Source organism: Macaca mulatta, chromosome X, assembly GCF_049350105.2.
Source record: "Macaca mulatta isolate MMU2019108-1 chromosome X, T2T-MMU8v2.0, whole genome shotgun sequence".
Taxonomy (NCBI): Eukaryota; Metazoa; Chordata; class Mammalia; order Primates; family Cercopithecidae; genus Macaca; species Macaca mulatta.
Window position 1 is genome coordinate 95,651,657 of NC_133426.1, and position 15,215 is coordinate 95,666,871.

The following is a 15,215-nucleotide window of genomic DNA, read 5'->3' on the forward strand; positions in this document are numbered from 1 at the left end:
CACATGTAGCCCATAAATATGTAAAATGTCTTTATATATACATATATATGATTTTTTAAATGCAATATCTGTGAAGTACAATAAAATGAAGTGCAATAAAACTAGGTATTCCTGCAATAGTTTGGAGGTGGAAAAGTTAATGACAGAGACAAGTTAGAAGGCTTAAAAAAAATTGGGAAAAAAATAACACTATGACAGTGACAGTGAAGGTAGACAGAAACGAGAAGAATAATAGACATTTGGAAGTGTGATTGATAAGAACTGATAACTTACTAAATACGGCGAAAGAGATGAAGTAGTCAAAGATGACTCAGAGGTTTTTGCATTGAAGAGGAATAAATTGCATTGTGATGATTCCTAAAAGACTGAATGCTTACTGAATGTAAACAACTTGTTAACAGGAATGTGTCATTTTGTACTTGTTACTTTCCTTATCTGTGAAACAGAAAATATTATCTACTCCACAGGATGGCTATGAAGGTCAAAAAAAATGTCAAGGTAAAGCATTTCCTTTATTGTTCAATAAAATTTGGCACTAATTGTTATTATTGTCCACTTCTCTGCCTTTTCCAATATTTAGGTCTGAGGAAGACTGATTACTTTTTGGGACCAGGGCTCCTGTGTTGCAAAACTCTAGGATCATCAGTCACATCACAACATCACAGTGTATAGGAGCAGTGCCCTTGTAGTTGTTCTATGCCACAGTACGAGCAGCCAAATGCAGTGAACCTGCATAGGTCATTCATATCATGCATCTGGCTTCAGGGCAGCAGCAGTTGCTGAGCAAGCTCCAAATGCTCTGCCCTGAGTGACTTTAGTTATATAAAATTTATTCCTGAACCCAAACACCTGGGGAGAAAATTCCTTACATGTTTTTAATGCAGGCATATTCTCTTGATAACAAAAGGCAATTTTACAACAAAGTGAACACTACTACTTCTTCACAGAGTACTTTATATCTGACTGGGTATTATGAATCATTATAAGGCATAGCTCTGAAATATATTGAGTGAGTAAAAGAATAGCCTTATTGAATAAAGTCTTGATAATAAAAATGTGTAATATTATTACATATGTTTAGAATCTCATAAAAACATACAGTAAGTCAGCGTCTTTCTAATGCTACATTATTTACTGATGGTAAATTTATGGAGACATTAATTCAGATTGCTGGAGCAAGATGAGGAGCTCCAATTCCAGGAAGCTTATCAAAATCTCTTTGCTTGATTATATCGAGCATTTCAGAAAATGTCTACTGTCATCAGTGCAGAACTTGTAAGTGAGGATGTCTTTTTAAAATTCCAATAATTCAATGATGGAATGGGCTTCCATGCATAGCTGCAAACTCCTTATACCTGGAAATATTCAAAGATTATATGATTTCATCTCAGGAATGCTATAATGATGATTCGTGAATTTTAGAGTGGAATGGTGATGTCCTCTGGGTTACCTTCTAAATCCAGAATTTTATTCTTTAATTAGAGAAAGTTAAGAGATAAAAAATGATTAATATATCACTTCTACCTGTATTTTCTCCCTTTGTAATTTTATCTGTTTTCTAGGCTTTAAATGCTTTATAGATGCTAGTGATTCCCAGAACTGTAAGTCTAACCCTTATCTATTCTCCGAACTCTAGGCTCTAAGATCCATCCTCCTATTTGACATTTCTCCTGGAATACCTACTATATACCTTACATTGAATATGGCTAGAACAAAACTATTGATTTCAACTCTCTTATCCTGCCCCTTTACATGAATTATAAAAATGGAATCCTGTTTAAGATACCATTATTACAATTATAAGAAAAGTATAATATGCAGATAGTATTCAAATAGGACACTTCTCTGCAATCTGTAAAAAGTTTCCCAAACAAGTATCAAAATATGCAATGCCTAAGCTGAGAATGGTGCTTCTCTAGGGACATGCAGGGGACAAACTGAATAACCAAAGTAGCAGGCCTTTTACTTCCATTAATTTATCTTTCTGTCTTTCCCATCTCAATAAATGAAACTAGATTTCAATCTATTTGTAAAGTTAAAAAAAAAAAAAAACTTTGATTCCTTTTTTTCTTACTCTCTATCTCTCTATATCCAATTTATCTGTAAATTTTGTTAATTCTACATCCAAAATACATACTAAAATTCTAGCTGCTTTCCTCCCTATTATCTCTCTAGCCTAAGCTATTATTATTTCTCTCTCGACCATATCCTGTTACATAGTCTCTTTGCTTCTTCTCCTATAAGCTGCTCTCCATAGAGCAACAGCAAATACATTTAAAACAAAATCATCATAAATCAGATCATTTCATGCCCAAGCTTACCGGGACTGTGTCCGTAAGAAAAACTTTTCTTCTGCCTTCTTAGCTTTATACTTTGGAGCCTGCAATGTAAGCTGACAAAAGACAGATCAGCAAGAGAAAAAACAGGTTTAATCCTGTACTATGTATGAGAGTTCACAGAAAAATGTGACTCAAGGAAGCATTTAGAATTTGGGGCTTTTTATACCGCCTTAATAGGAAAAGTGGAAGGAGAGAAGGGCACTTACAGAAAAATAAATGACTTCTTAATAGGTGAAATAGGAGAGGTATAGTGCACTTGTGGAAAAACAAATAATTTTTAGGAAAAACAAAGGGGTCTTAGGAGTATAGATGGAATAAATATGACCGTTTTATCATGTCTGTTTGGGCGTGATGTAAAGTTATATAGAATTCTGAATAACTCATCTCTGATGATGAGTCAGTCTTCCTTGGTTGCCCCAAGGGAGGAGATTTATGACAATTGGGTTCCTTTGCATCCTTTTGGGAGGCTCTGCTTTTAGGCAGATCAAAATTTTTATGCATTCACCTTTCTTAAGCTCAAGATAATTTTATACTACACTGGTCTACTTTGGACTTCTTTGCCTGCTACACCATAATCTCCATGGGGAAACATTCATAGAAATATTAGGTGAATTGTATCCCTGGGAATTGTGTAACACAATGGCCATGTAAATCCTTTGTTTTCTTCCCTTTATTATGGAATAAAAACCAAATTACCTACTTTGACCCCATGATCTGGCCTCTGCCTCCTTCTTCAACTTCATCTTGAACCACTTTTCTACTAACCCCTTTGCTTCAGGAATACCAATACTCTTTTTTAAAAAAAGTATACTACCTGAGTTCCCATATTATACTCTTTGAACTACCTGTTCCCACTTCTGGACTGGTCTTCTCCCTGATGTCACACTGCTGGACCTTAGTGTCATTTAGATTTTAGATATATATCACCTCCTCAAATGGTCCTTCACTAACTCTTAGGGTTCCAATCGGTCTATTGTATCATTTACCATCATTTTTTACATGTAAGTTGTTTCTGTCTAATTTTTAATATTTATTTCGTATTTGTTTTTCACTGCTTGATCTCTTGTACAAGTGTCAGCTACTGAAAACCAATCACCAGCACCTAGAACAGTACCTGATACACAGTAGGAACAGCATAGCTACTTATACAACAAAAAGATAATACAATGAAGTTCATTTATTAAAGTCTGACATTCAATTAATAGGTTTTTGAAATTCCTCCCTCTTTTTGTCATTTCATCTAATGTCTCCTTTCTCCTACTTTTTTTTATTTTTACTATTCATATAGATAGATAGATAGATAGATAGATAGATAGATAGATAGATAATTTGCCCTCCAACTATACTTTACCCTTCCCTTTCTCTTGCTTTCCACCTTTAACTAGTAATGCCTGTATTATATTTTTGATATATGTTGGTCTCTTTCAGTCAAGTTTAGTACAAGAGACTAATATTCAGGGCTTTTTTTTTTTTTTTTTTTTTTTTTTGAGATAGAGTCTTGCTCTGTGGCCCAGATTGGAGTGCAGTGGTGCCATCTCAGCTCACTGTAAGCTCCACCTCCTGGGTTCACGCCATTCTCCTGCCTCAGCCTCCTGAGTAACTGGGACTGCAGGCGCCCACCACCATGCTCAGCTATTTTTTTTTTGTATTTTCAGTAGAGACAGAGTTTCACCATGTTAGCCAGGATGGTCTTGGTCTTGATCTGACCTCGTGATCCACCTGCCTTGGTCTCCCAAAGTGTTGGGATTACAGGTGTGAGCCACCACACCCGGCCGTATTCAGGGCCTTCTGTGCATAAAACACTGCTTCTACAGATTTAGGAGATGTAATGATGAATAAAATACAAGCCCTGCCCTTAGAAGTTAATATCTAATAGAAGTGGCAATCTATAAATACAGTAAGTGAGCTTTAAAGAGAAAAATGGTGTGGAAAAATTACTGAGTGTGGGCTGAATGTAACTAACTTATGAAAGCTGAAACACTGTTGTTAAAAGTCTGCTTTTAAAAATATTTTATATTATTAGTATGGTTGTTCTCTGGGGATGACATAGCAAATTGAATGAAAGAGAAATAGGAAGTGGGACTCCATTCTGGACCAGACTGAGAAACGGGGAAGAATCCGAAGCACCTCTCCATAAGACATGCCCACCAGAGTTATGAGTTTACCCCTTCCCTGGCAATGACCCAAAAGTTATCACTCTTTTTCTAGACATTTCTGAATAACCTACCCCTTAATTTTCATGTAATTAAAATGGATATAAAAGCTGCTACAGAACTGCCCTGAGCTGCTACTCTAGATAAACTGCTTGTGAGGTAGTCCTGCTCTGCAGGAGTTATGGAGCCCTAACACTGCTACCTCAATAAAGGTGTTTCCTTCTACCACCAGCTCACCTTTGAATTCCTTCTTGGGAGAAGCCAAGAACCAATTATTTGTAAAAGATTTTTCCAGAATACACCACCATTTATTTAAGATCTGAAGACAAGGAATGGTGATTTGATAGTAAAAATTATCTCTTACTGGGATCATGGGTTATGTACATACTTGGTTGTGATGCCCGGGCAATCCTTACATTGTGGCATGTCCCTTTTTCTTATCTTACAACTAAAGATCTTGAGAGAAGCTAAGAAAATTGTTTCTTTGAAATCAACTTCACTATGTGGCTTTATTACATGAGTTGAGGTAGAATAATGTTGTAAAGTAATAACGTGTTTCTCAAAATAGAAAGTTCTTCATTAATTTTATAATTACACGAACAGGTATTTCTTTGAAGAAGCTGACCTACCAATTATACATTAACTATTTTGGTAGCTTAATCATTATTTTTCCTCATGATTTTGGATTTTCGTCTTTGCTTTTCATAAAAAAAGCGGCTGCAGTGTGTGGCTAATTTTTCTTTGAGCAAAAAGAAAATGTCTCCAGCTCAATAGGTGTTTAATGTCAGATACAATTTTTTTTTTTAATTTTGTAATTTAAAATGTTTTTGCAGATTTAGCTTCATCAGGCAGGGAAGATAAGACAAGTTTTTGAATTTAACCTCATTCTTGAAGATAAAATAAAATGTATTTTATTCAGTGTTTGATGTTTACCCTGCTACATATACTCTGCCAGTCTAGATTGAGCACTAAAGGAGAATATAAACCCTTTTTGCATGCATATCTATTTGAAGGCTCCCTGGAGATGAAGCCGATTTAGCTTTTTTTTTTTTTTTTTTTTTTTAGATGATATCATCTTGTCACAATGACAAACCAACCCAGAAACTACAAACTTAGAGTGTTATTTTTATTTATTTTAAAAACACGGCTATGACCCTGATGTCTTCAGTCATCTGTTCCTAATGTAATTTTTAAAATTAAATGTTAGTATAAATGAAATAGCTAAAAATTGACATTACCCTAACAAAGGAAACAAAGCTAAATGACTTGTTTCTCTAGAACAAATAATTTACTCTCCCTTGAACCTGCCAATTAGAAGAAAATTAAATATTCCACATATTCTTCAATATTAGATATATCTAAATATACAAGTTCAGAGATTTTACTGTTTTTCATAAGTAATTGTTCCTGTGCACATGTGGAGTAGGCATTCAGCTAAATGGTGTAGATAAAGGAAAGTATAGTCACACATCACTTAATAATGGGGATAATTTCTGGGAAATGTGTCATTAGACAATTTTCTCATCGTGTGAACATTATCGAGTGTACTTAAACAAACCTAGATGGTATAGCCTACTACAGCCCTAGGCTAGATGGTATAGCCTAAGGCTCCTAGGCTATAAACGTATACAGCATGCTACTGTAGTAAATAATGTAGGTCATGGTAACACGATGGCATGTATTTGTATCTAAATATGGAATGGGTCCAGTCATTAGTCTGGTAATTTCTCTGCATTAAATAAAAGTAGGTGCACTGTCTCTAAAAAGTCATTATCTAAATTGCATTGTTACCTGGCAGGGGATGATTTCTTTGTCATTACTCTAAGACGTTAACATGAGCTGGATTTTTGCTTTATTTTATTTTAACCTAGAGTAAGACATTCTTACCTCTGCAAGATCAAAGAGTCGCGCTTGGAGGGGAAAGCAACAGTAGAGGGAAATGTAGATGAGAGTCATAAAAAGTTTTCAAATTAAAATTTCGTGTCCAGAATATAGCACTGGGGAAAGCAGCACATCTCCGTAGTAAAGACAACTTCTGGTGTACCTTACCTTTCTTAAAGTGGAAAAGAAGCTCGTGTAACCAGGTATGAGAATGAAGGTCAAGAGTTAGAAAGGACAGTATCAAATCCTACATAAATCAGTCTCAGAGAATGTCGACTTGAGTGAACATCAACATGAGATAATGTTTAAGAAAAAGCAGAAGAAATAGGCATGTATGTGGACTAGTATATGGTGGTAGGGGGAGTGGCATCTAAAGGGCAGGAAGTCTAAGGGCAAACTTTCCTAATTTCCTTAGGTCTGTTGCTGCATCCACAGTCTATAGGTGAATAATGAGGATATGTTGATTTCAATCTTCCTGAGGGCAGAAGCCGTAGTGTATGTCTATAGAATCTTCCATAAAACCTTGAATAGTTCTAGGCATACTAATGGCTTGTTAATTAATTGTTCCAAATAAAGTTATACCCGGGAGACCCATCAGTTGGTTAGTAGGGCATAAATACATGTTTCTCTCTTTTTTCATTTTACTTGATAGACTATTTTTTTAGAGTAGCTTTAGATTTATAAAAAAAAATGGAACAGAGATTAACTGTATACCTCCCCATTCCCTGACTTGCACAATTCCATTATTGATATCTTACATTAGTGTGAGTGCATTTTTAAATTAACGAATTAAACAAATTCCATATTTTATTCAGATTTCCTCAGTGTTTACCTAATGGCCTTTTTGTACTTCAAGATTCCATTCAGGATACCACATTAGCTTTGATTGTCTTGTATCCTTAGGTTACTCTTGGCTTTAACATTGTCTCAGACTTTATTTTTTATTACTTTGATAGGAGCACTGGTAACAGACTCTCTTCTTGATAAAACTTCAGTCAGGTTTTTCTGAGCTTTCTTCTGGACTAGGCCTCAACCTTGGCCCCCATCCTGGTCAGGTCTGCACAGCCTAGTTTTAGCAAAAATACTCCTAAATAACTTTGGAAAGTGTTTCCCACTCTTGATATTTGTCACATTGCCCTGCGTTCAGCAATAATCTTAAATTGGTTTAGCAAAAATATCTTTTTCCTATTGTCTTTTGTGGTAATTCTTCATCTTTTGACCCCTTAACGATTCACTGGCTATAACTTCCCAGATATCTAAGCTATATGCAGAGCTGAAATCAATCTCTCTCCCTTATCGTGATGATCTTGACATTTATTGCAATAGTCCCGAATACATTCTTCCTTGTGGTTTTAGAAAGTGTGGTAGTTAACTTTGTGTGTTAATTTGATTTGCCTAATAGATGTCAGATAGCTGGTAAACATTATTTCTGGCCATGTCTATAAAGGTATTTCTGGAAGAGATTATCATTTGAATCAGTACACTACGTTAAAAAAAAAAAAAAAAAAAAAAAAAAAAAGATTACCCTCAGCAATGTGAGCAGGCCTCATTCAATTCAATGAGGGCCTACAAAGAACAACGACAAGAAAAAAAAAAAAAAAAAAAAAATGGAGATAGGTCAAATTTACTGTTCAGGAGCTGGGATATCCATCTTCTTCTGCCTGTGGATATCAGTGCCCTGGATCTCAGGCATTCCCTCTCAGACTGAAGATACTTACACTATGAGCTCTCTTGGTTTTCAGGCCTTTGGACTTGAATTGGAACTATACCACTGGCTTTCCTAGGCCTCCAGACTGCAGATGGAGGATCAGAGGACTTCTCATTCCCCATAAACACATGACCCAATCTTTCAGAATAAATCTCTTTCTACACATCTCTCTTTATATCCTATTGGATCTGCTTCTCTGGAAAACTCTAATACAAATATTTGCATATATTTTTCTTTACCACTGGTCAGGATGTTCCCCTATTAGAATTTTCCTGATGTTTTATTCCCCATGATTCTATTTTCATGAATAGATTGATGTTACGGGTTTAGAAGAAAAACATCACAGGACAAAGTGGAATTTTTCTCATATTATATCTAGGTATGTACTTGATTTATGAGTAGTTATGTTGATCTTGATTACCTAGCTGAAGTATTAGTTTTAAGGTTTCTCCACTTTAAAATTCATTTTATTTCCTTAAGATATAGTACACTCTAGAGAACAGTAACTATATGCAGTCCACATTTAAGGAATGGGAAGTTATCTTCTACTTCCTTTAGAGTACACTGTTTACATAAATCATCTGGATTCCAAGATGGAAGATTTGCCTCTTTCCCCAAATTTTAATTTATTCAATAATTCATTTATTTCTGTTTGAACTCATAGGTGTTTATTTTAGACTTTGTATTATACTGCAGTACTACTTTATTTATTCTATTGATTAAATTGTGCCAAGTTTGGCTACTTAGAGCTTTTTCATTTGACTTCTGTATCCCTTTGACATAACTCCATCAATGTTACTTTGTTTTTGAACACACCCATATTTTCTGGCACTACTCAAATCTTTAGGCTCATCTTCTATATTTCCTACTGCAATCCTAGTATCAGCCATTTCTCAAAGAAGTCCCGGATATTTTGAAGAGAAAATGGAACCAAGACCTAGGCCCTAGCTGTCTTGTTGCTGCTAGGATATTATATCTTTTAGGCACTCTGCTGACAGAGCAAAGAACTATTTATGTGTATACTAACTTATTTATATACACATATGTATAAATACGTCTCTATTTTACCATCTGTCTCTACATTTAGTTAAACATGTTTATTTTCTGATGCATCCAACTCTAATGCATTACCATATGGATTATTTCAGCCTGTTCTTGTTTTCCCATAACTTTCCAGTACAAAAGCACAACCTGACTCCCACCATCTGCTACACAGTTATGTAATTGTTCAATTTTAATATACATGTATAGCAGTATCAGAATTGTTGGCTAACACCCTGATATGGTTTTAACGTGTTCTCATCAAATTTCATGTTAAATTGTAATCTCCAATGTTGGAGGTGGGCCTGGTTGGAGGTGATTTCATCATGGAGGCAGGTTTCTAGTGAATGGTTTAGCATCATCCACCTTGGTATTGTCTTGGTATAGTGAGTCCTCATGACATCTGGTTGTATAAAGTGTGTAGCACCTCCCCCTTCTCTCTCTTGCTCCTGCCACCACCATGTAGGATGTCTCATACCCCCTTCACATTCTGCTTATGATTGTAAGTTCCCTGAAGCTTCCCCAGAAGCTGATATTACTATGATTCTTGTACAGCCTGCAAAACCATGAGCCAACCAAATCTCTTTTCCTTATAAATTACCCAGTCTCAGATATTTCTTTATAGCAATATGAGAAAAAACTGATACAGAATATTGGTACCAAGAGTGGTGTGTTACTATAAAGGTACCTAAAAATGTGGAAGCCACTTTTGAACTGGGTAACAGGCAGAGGTTGAAAGAGTGTGTAGAGCTCAGAAGAAGACAGGAAGATGAGGGAAAGTTTGGAACTTCCTAGAGACTTGTTGAATGGCTTTGACAAAATGCTGATAGTGATAGGGGCAATAAAGACCACACTGAGGTGGTCTCAGATGAAGATGAGAAACTTATTAGGAACTGGAGCAAAGGTCACAATTGTTATGCTTTAGCTAAGAACATGGAGGCATTGTGCCCCTTGCCCTAGTGATTTTTGGAACTTGTGAGTGATGATTTAGGTCATCTGGTGGAAGAAATTTCTTAGTAGCAAAGTGGTCAAGATGTTCTCTGGCTGATTCTATCAGCCTATGTTCATATGCATGAACAAAGAAATGACCTGAAGTTGGAACTTATATTTAAATGGGAAGCAGAATATAAGTTTAAAAAATTTTCACCTTGGACATGTAGCATAAAAGAAAAACTCATTTTCTGGGAAGCATTTCTGGCAGGCTTCAGAAATTTGTATAAGTAAAATGGAGGCCAGTGCTAATAGCCAAGACAAAAAAAAAAAAAAAAAAAGACCTTCAAGGCATTTTAGAGATCTTCATGACAGCCTCTCCCATCACAAGCCCCAGGGTCCAGGATAAAATAATGGTTTTGTAGACCAGGCCATAGGCCCAGCTGCCCTGCACAGTCTCAGGACACTGCTCCCTGCATCCTAGCCACTCCAGCTCCAGCTGTGGCTCAAAGGGGCCAAGGTACAGCTCAAGATACTACTTCAGAGGGTGCGAGCCATAATCTTTGGCTGCTTCCAAGTGGTGTCAAGCCTGTGGTGCACAGAGTGCAAGAGTTGAGCTTGGAAGCCTCTGCCTTGATTTCAGAACATGTATTGAAAAGCCTGGATATCCAGGCAGAAGCCTGTTGCAGGGGCAGAGCCCTCATGGAGACCCTCTACTAGGAAATTGTGGAGGGGAAATGTGGGGTTGGAGTTCCCATACTGAGTTTCCACTCGGGCACTGCCTAGTGGAGCCATGAGAAAACGGTCACCATCTTCCAGACCCCAGAATGGTAGAGCCACTGAAAGGTGCGCCATGCACCTGGAAAAGCCACAGGAATTCAACACCAGTCCATGAGAGCAGCCATAAGGACTGAACCCTGTCAAGCCAAGGGAGCAGAGCTGTCCAAGACTGCGGGAGCCAACTCCTTGCATCAGACTGCCCTGGATATGAAACATGGGTTCCAAGATAATTTTGGAACTTTAAAATTCAATGGCTGCCCTGCTGGATTTTGGACTTGCATAGGGCCTGGAGTCCCCTCTTTTTTGTTTTTTTGTTTTGTTTTGTTTTTTGTTTTTTTGTTTTTTTTTGGCTGATTTCTCATATTTTGAAAGAAAGTATTTATGCAGTGCCTATACTCCCATTGTATCTTGGAAGTAACTAACATTTTTTGATTGTACAAGCTCATAGGTGGAAGGGACTTCTAACCTTGTCTTAAATGAGAACTTGGACTTTAGAATTTTGAGTTAGTTCTGGAGTGAGTTAAGACTTTGGGAGACTGTTGGGAAGGCATGATTGTAGTTTGCAATCTGAGAAGGAAATGAAATTTGGAGGGCAAAAGGCAGAACATTATGGTTTGAATCAGTGTCCCTACTAAATATTATATTATTTGAATTGTAATCCCCATTGTTGGAGGTGGGACTGGTGGGAGGTGATTAGAACATGGAGGCAGATTTCTCAAGAATGGTTTAGCACCATTTCCCTTAGTATTGTCTTAGAGATAGTGAGTGAGTTATCCTGATATCTGGCTGTTTAAAAGTGTGTAGCACACCCCTACTCCTTGCTCCTGCTTCCATGATGTGAGATGCCTTGCTTACCCTTTGCCTTTCACCATGGTTGTAAGTTCACTGAGGCCTCCCAAGAAGCTGATTTTGCTATGCTTCCTGTACAGCCTGCAGAACCATGAGCAAACTAAACTACATATATATATATATAATTTATATATAGAGAGAGTTTATATATACACACACATATCTATTTGTAATTTATATATATAATTGTATATATATAATTGTGAGGTACCTGAATATATATTATATATACACACATATATATTATATATAAATATACATACACACACACACACACACACACATATATATATATATACACACACACATTACCCAGTCACAGTATTTCTTTATAGCAATGTGAGAATGGACTAATACACACTCCTATGAATATTAACATGGTTAACAAGAGTACAGTACTTACCGGCAAGTCCATTTTCTTATTTAGCTTTGCATTCTCTGCTCATTTTCTAAGTAACTTAGGTCAGTACCTTATTCCTCTACCCTGTTTCAGACATTGATAATACAGTTAGATCTTGTTACAGTCTGCATTCTTTCCCAGTCCTTCTGACCTTCTTAATTATTTTTATATATGCATACATTTAAAGTTTACTCTATATAGTATAAAGTTCTATGGGTTTGACAAAGACATAATGGCATGTGTCGACTATTACAGTATCACAGTAATTAATTTTATCTCTCTAAAACTTCGCTTTTTGTCACCTTTGCCTTCTCTACCTTCCTCAAAAACCCTCTAGCAACCATAAACCTTTTTACTGTCTTTATAGTTTTGCTTTTTAAAAAGTGTCACATAATTGGAATTTTAAAGTATAAAGCATTTTCAGATTGACTTATTTTATACTATACTATCCTTTTAAGGTCTATCCATGTCTTTTGGTTGCTTTATAGTTAATATATTTTATTTTTTGCCAAATAATACTTCAACCTATAGATGTATTATAGTCTGTTTATGCATTCATATCTTGAAGAAAATCTTATTTGTTTCTCATTTTTGGCAATTATATATGAACCTTCCATAAACATTTTTTGCACTTCTTTGTATGGACATAAATTTTCAACTCAGTTGGATAAATACCTAAGAGCACCATTGCTAGATCGTGTGGTATGATTATTTTTAGACTAGTAAGAAACTGCCACACTGTCTTCCAAACTAGCTGAACCATTTTGCATTCCCACCAGCAATGATTAAGAATTCCCAGTGGGCAAAGGATATGAACAGACACTTCTTAAAGGAAGACATTTATGCAGCCAACAGACATATGAAAAAACGCTCATTATCACTGATCATTAGAGAAATGCAAATCAAAACCACAATGAGATACCACCTCATGCCAGTTAGAATGGCGATCATTAAAATGTCAGGAAACAACAGATGTTGGAGAGGATGTAGAGAAATAGGAATGCTTTTACACTGTTGGTGGGAGTGTAAATTAATTCCACCATTGTGGAAGACAGTATGGCGATTCCTCAAGGATCTAGAACTAGAAATACCATTTGACCCAGCAATCCCATTATTGGGCATACACCTAAAGGATTATAAATAATTCTACGATAAAGACACATGCACATATATGTTTATTGTGGCACTATTCACAATAGCAAAGACTTGATACCAACCCAAATGTCCATCAATGATAGATTGGATTAAGAAAACATGGCACATATATACCATGGAATACTAAGCAGACATAAAAAAGAATGAATTCATGTCCTTTGCAGGGACATGTATAAAGCTGGAAACCACCATTCTCAGCAAACTATCACAAGGACAGAAAACCAAACACCACATGTTCTCACTCTCAAATGGGATTTGAACAATGCGAACACATGGACACAGGGTGGGGAACATCACACACTGGGGCCTGTCAGGGGGTGGGGGACTGGGAGAGGGATAGCATTAGGAGAAATACCTAATGTAAATGATGAGTTGATTGGTGCAGCAAACCAACATGACACATGTATACCTATGTAACAAACCGGCACATTGTGCACATGTACCCTAGAACTTAAAGTATAATTAAAAAAAAAAAAAAAAAGAAAACAAAAAATGAATTCCCATTGCTCAATATTTGTTTTAGTCCATTTGTGGAGCTACAACAAAATACCTGAGACTGGGTAAGTAATTTATAAGTAATAATGTATTTCCTCACAGTTCTGAAGGCTAAGTCCAAAATCAAGGAACTGGCAAGTTAGGTGCCTGGTAAGGGCCCTGGTCTCTGCATCTGATATAGTGTCTTGTATGCTGTGTCTTCATAAGGCAGAAGGTATGGCAGGGCAAAAAAATAAAAAAATAAAAGGGGCCATAGTCTCTACATCAAGCCTATTTTAAAGAACACTAATCCCATCTGTGAAGGCAGATCCCTCATGGCCTAATAACATCCTAAGGCCCCACCTCTTAATACTGTTACACTGGAAATTAAGTTTCAACATGAATCTTGAGGGATACAAACTTTCAAACCACAGCAACATCCTTGTCAACATTTTGTATAGTCAGTTTTATAATTTTAGCTATTTTATTAAGTGTACACTGGTATCCCATTCTTTTAATTTGCATTTACCTAATTACATATGACTGGAACATCTTTTCACTTGCTTATTTGCCATCTTCTTTCATGGCATGTTTGCACAGTCTTTTGCCCATTTACTAATTGAGTTGTTTGCTTCTTATTGTTCAGTTACCAGCATTTTTGTATATTTTGGGCACATGTCCTTTATTAGATATATTGTTCTTCTAGTTTTTAACTTCTCCTTTCAATGTCTGAACCACATAAATTATGCAGCAGATATTTTACATTTTAATAAAGTCCAATTTATCAATTTTTCTTTTATGAATTCTGTTTCTGGTGTTGTGACTAAAAAAAATCATATAAAACCAAAGGTCATCTATATTTTCTCTTGTTTTCTTCGATCAGTTTTATAGCTTTGCATTTTACCTTTAGGTCTGATTCATTTTGATTACATTTTTGTGAAAGACATAAAGATAGTGCCTAGATTACTTTTTTTTCTTACATAATGTATGTCCAATTATTCCAGGACTCTTTGTTGACAAATTATTCTTTCTCCATTCAATTTCCTTTTTTCTTGACAAAGACCAGTTGACTATATTTCTATGCGTGTATTTCTGAATTCTCTATTATGTCCCATTAATCTATATATCTATTATTTTACCAATGAAATGTTGTCTCAATTACAGTATCTTTATACTGTGCCTGAAGTTAGGTATGTCATACCTGCAATTTTTTTCTTTTTCTTCAGGATTTTGTTGGCTATTAAGAGTCCTGGCCGGGCATGGTGGCTCACACCTCTAATCCCAGCACTTTGTGAGTCTGAGGTGGGTGGATCACCTGAGGTTAGGAGTTCGAGACCAACCTGGCCAACATGGTGAAGCCTCGTCTCTACTAAAAATACAAAAATTAACCAGACATGGTCACACATGCCTGCAGTTCCAGCTACTCAGGAGGCTGAGGCAGGAAAGTCACTTGAACCCAGGAGGAAGAGGTTGCAGTGAGCCGTGATTGGGCCACTGCACTCCAA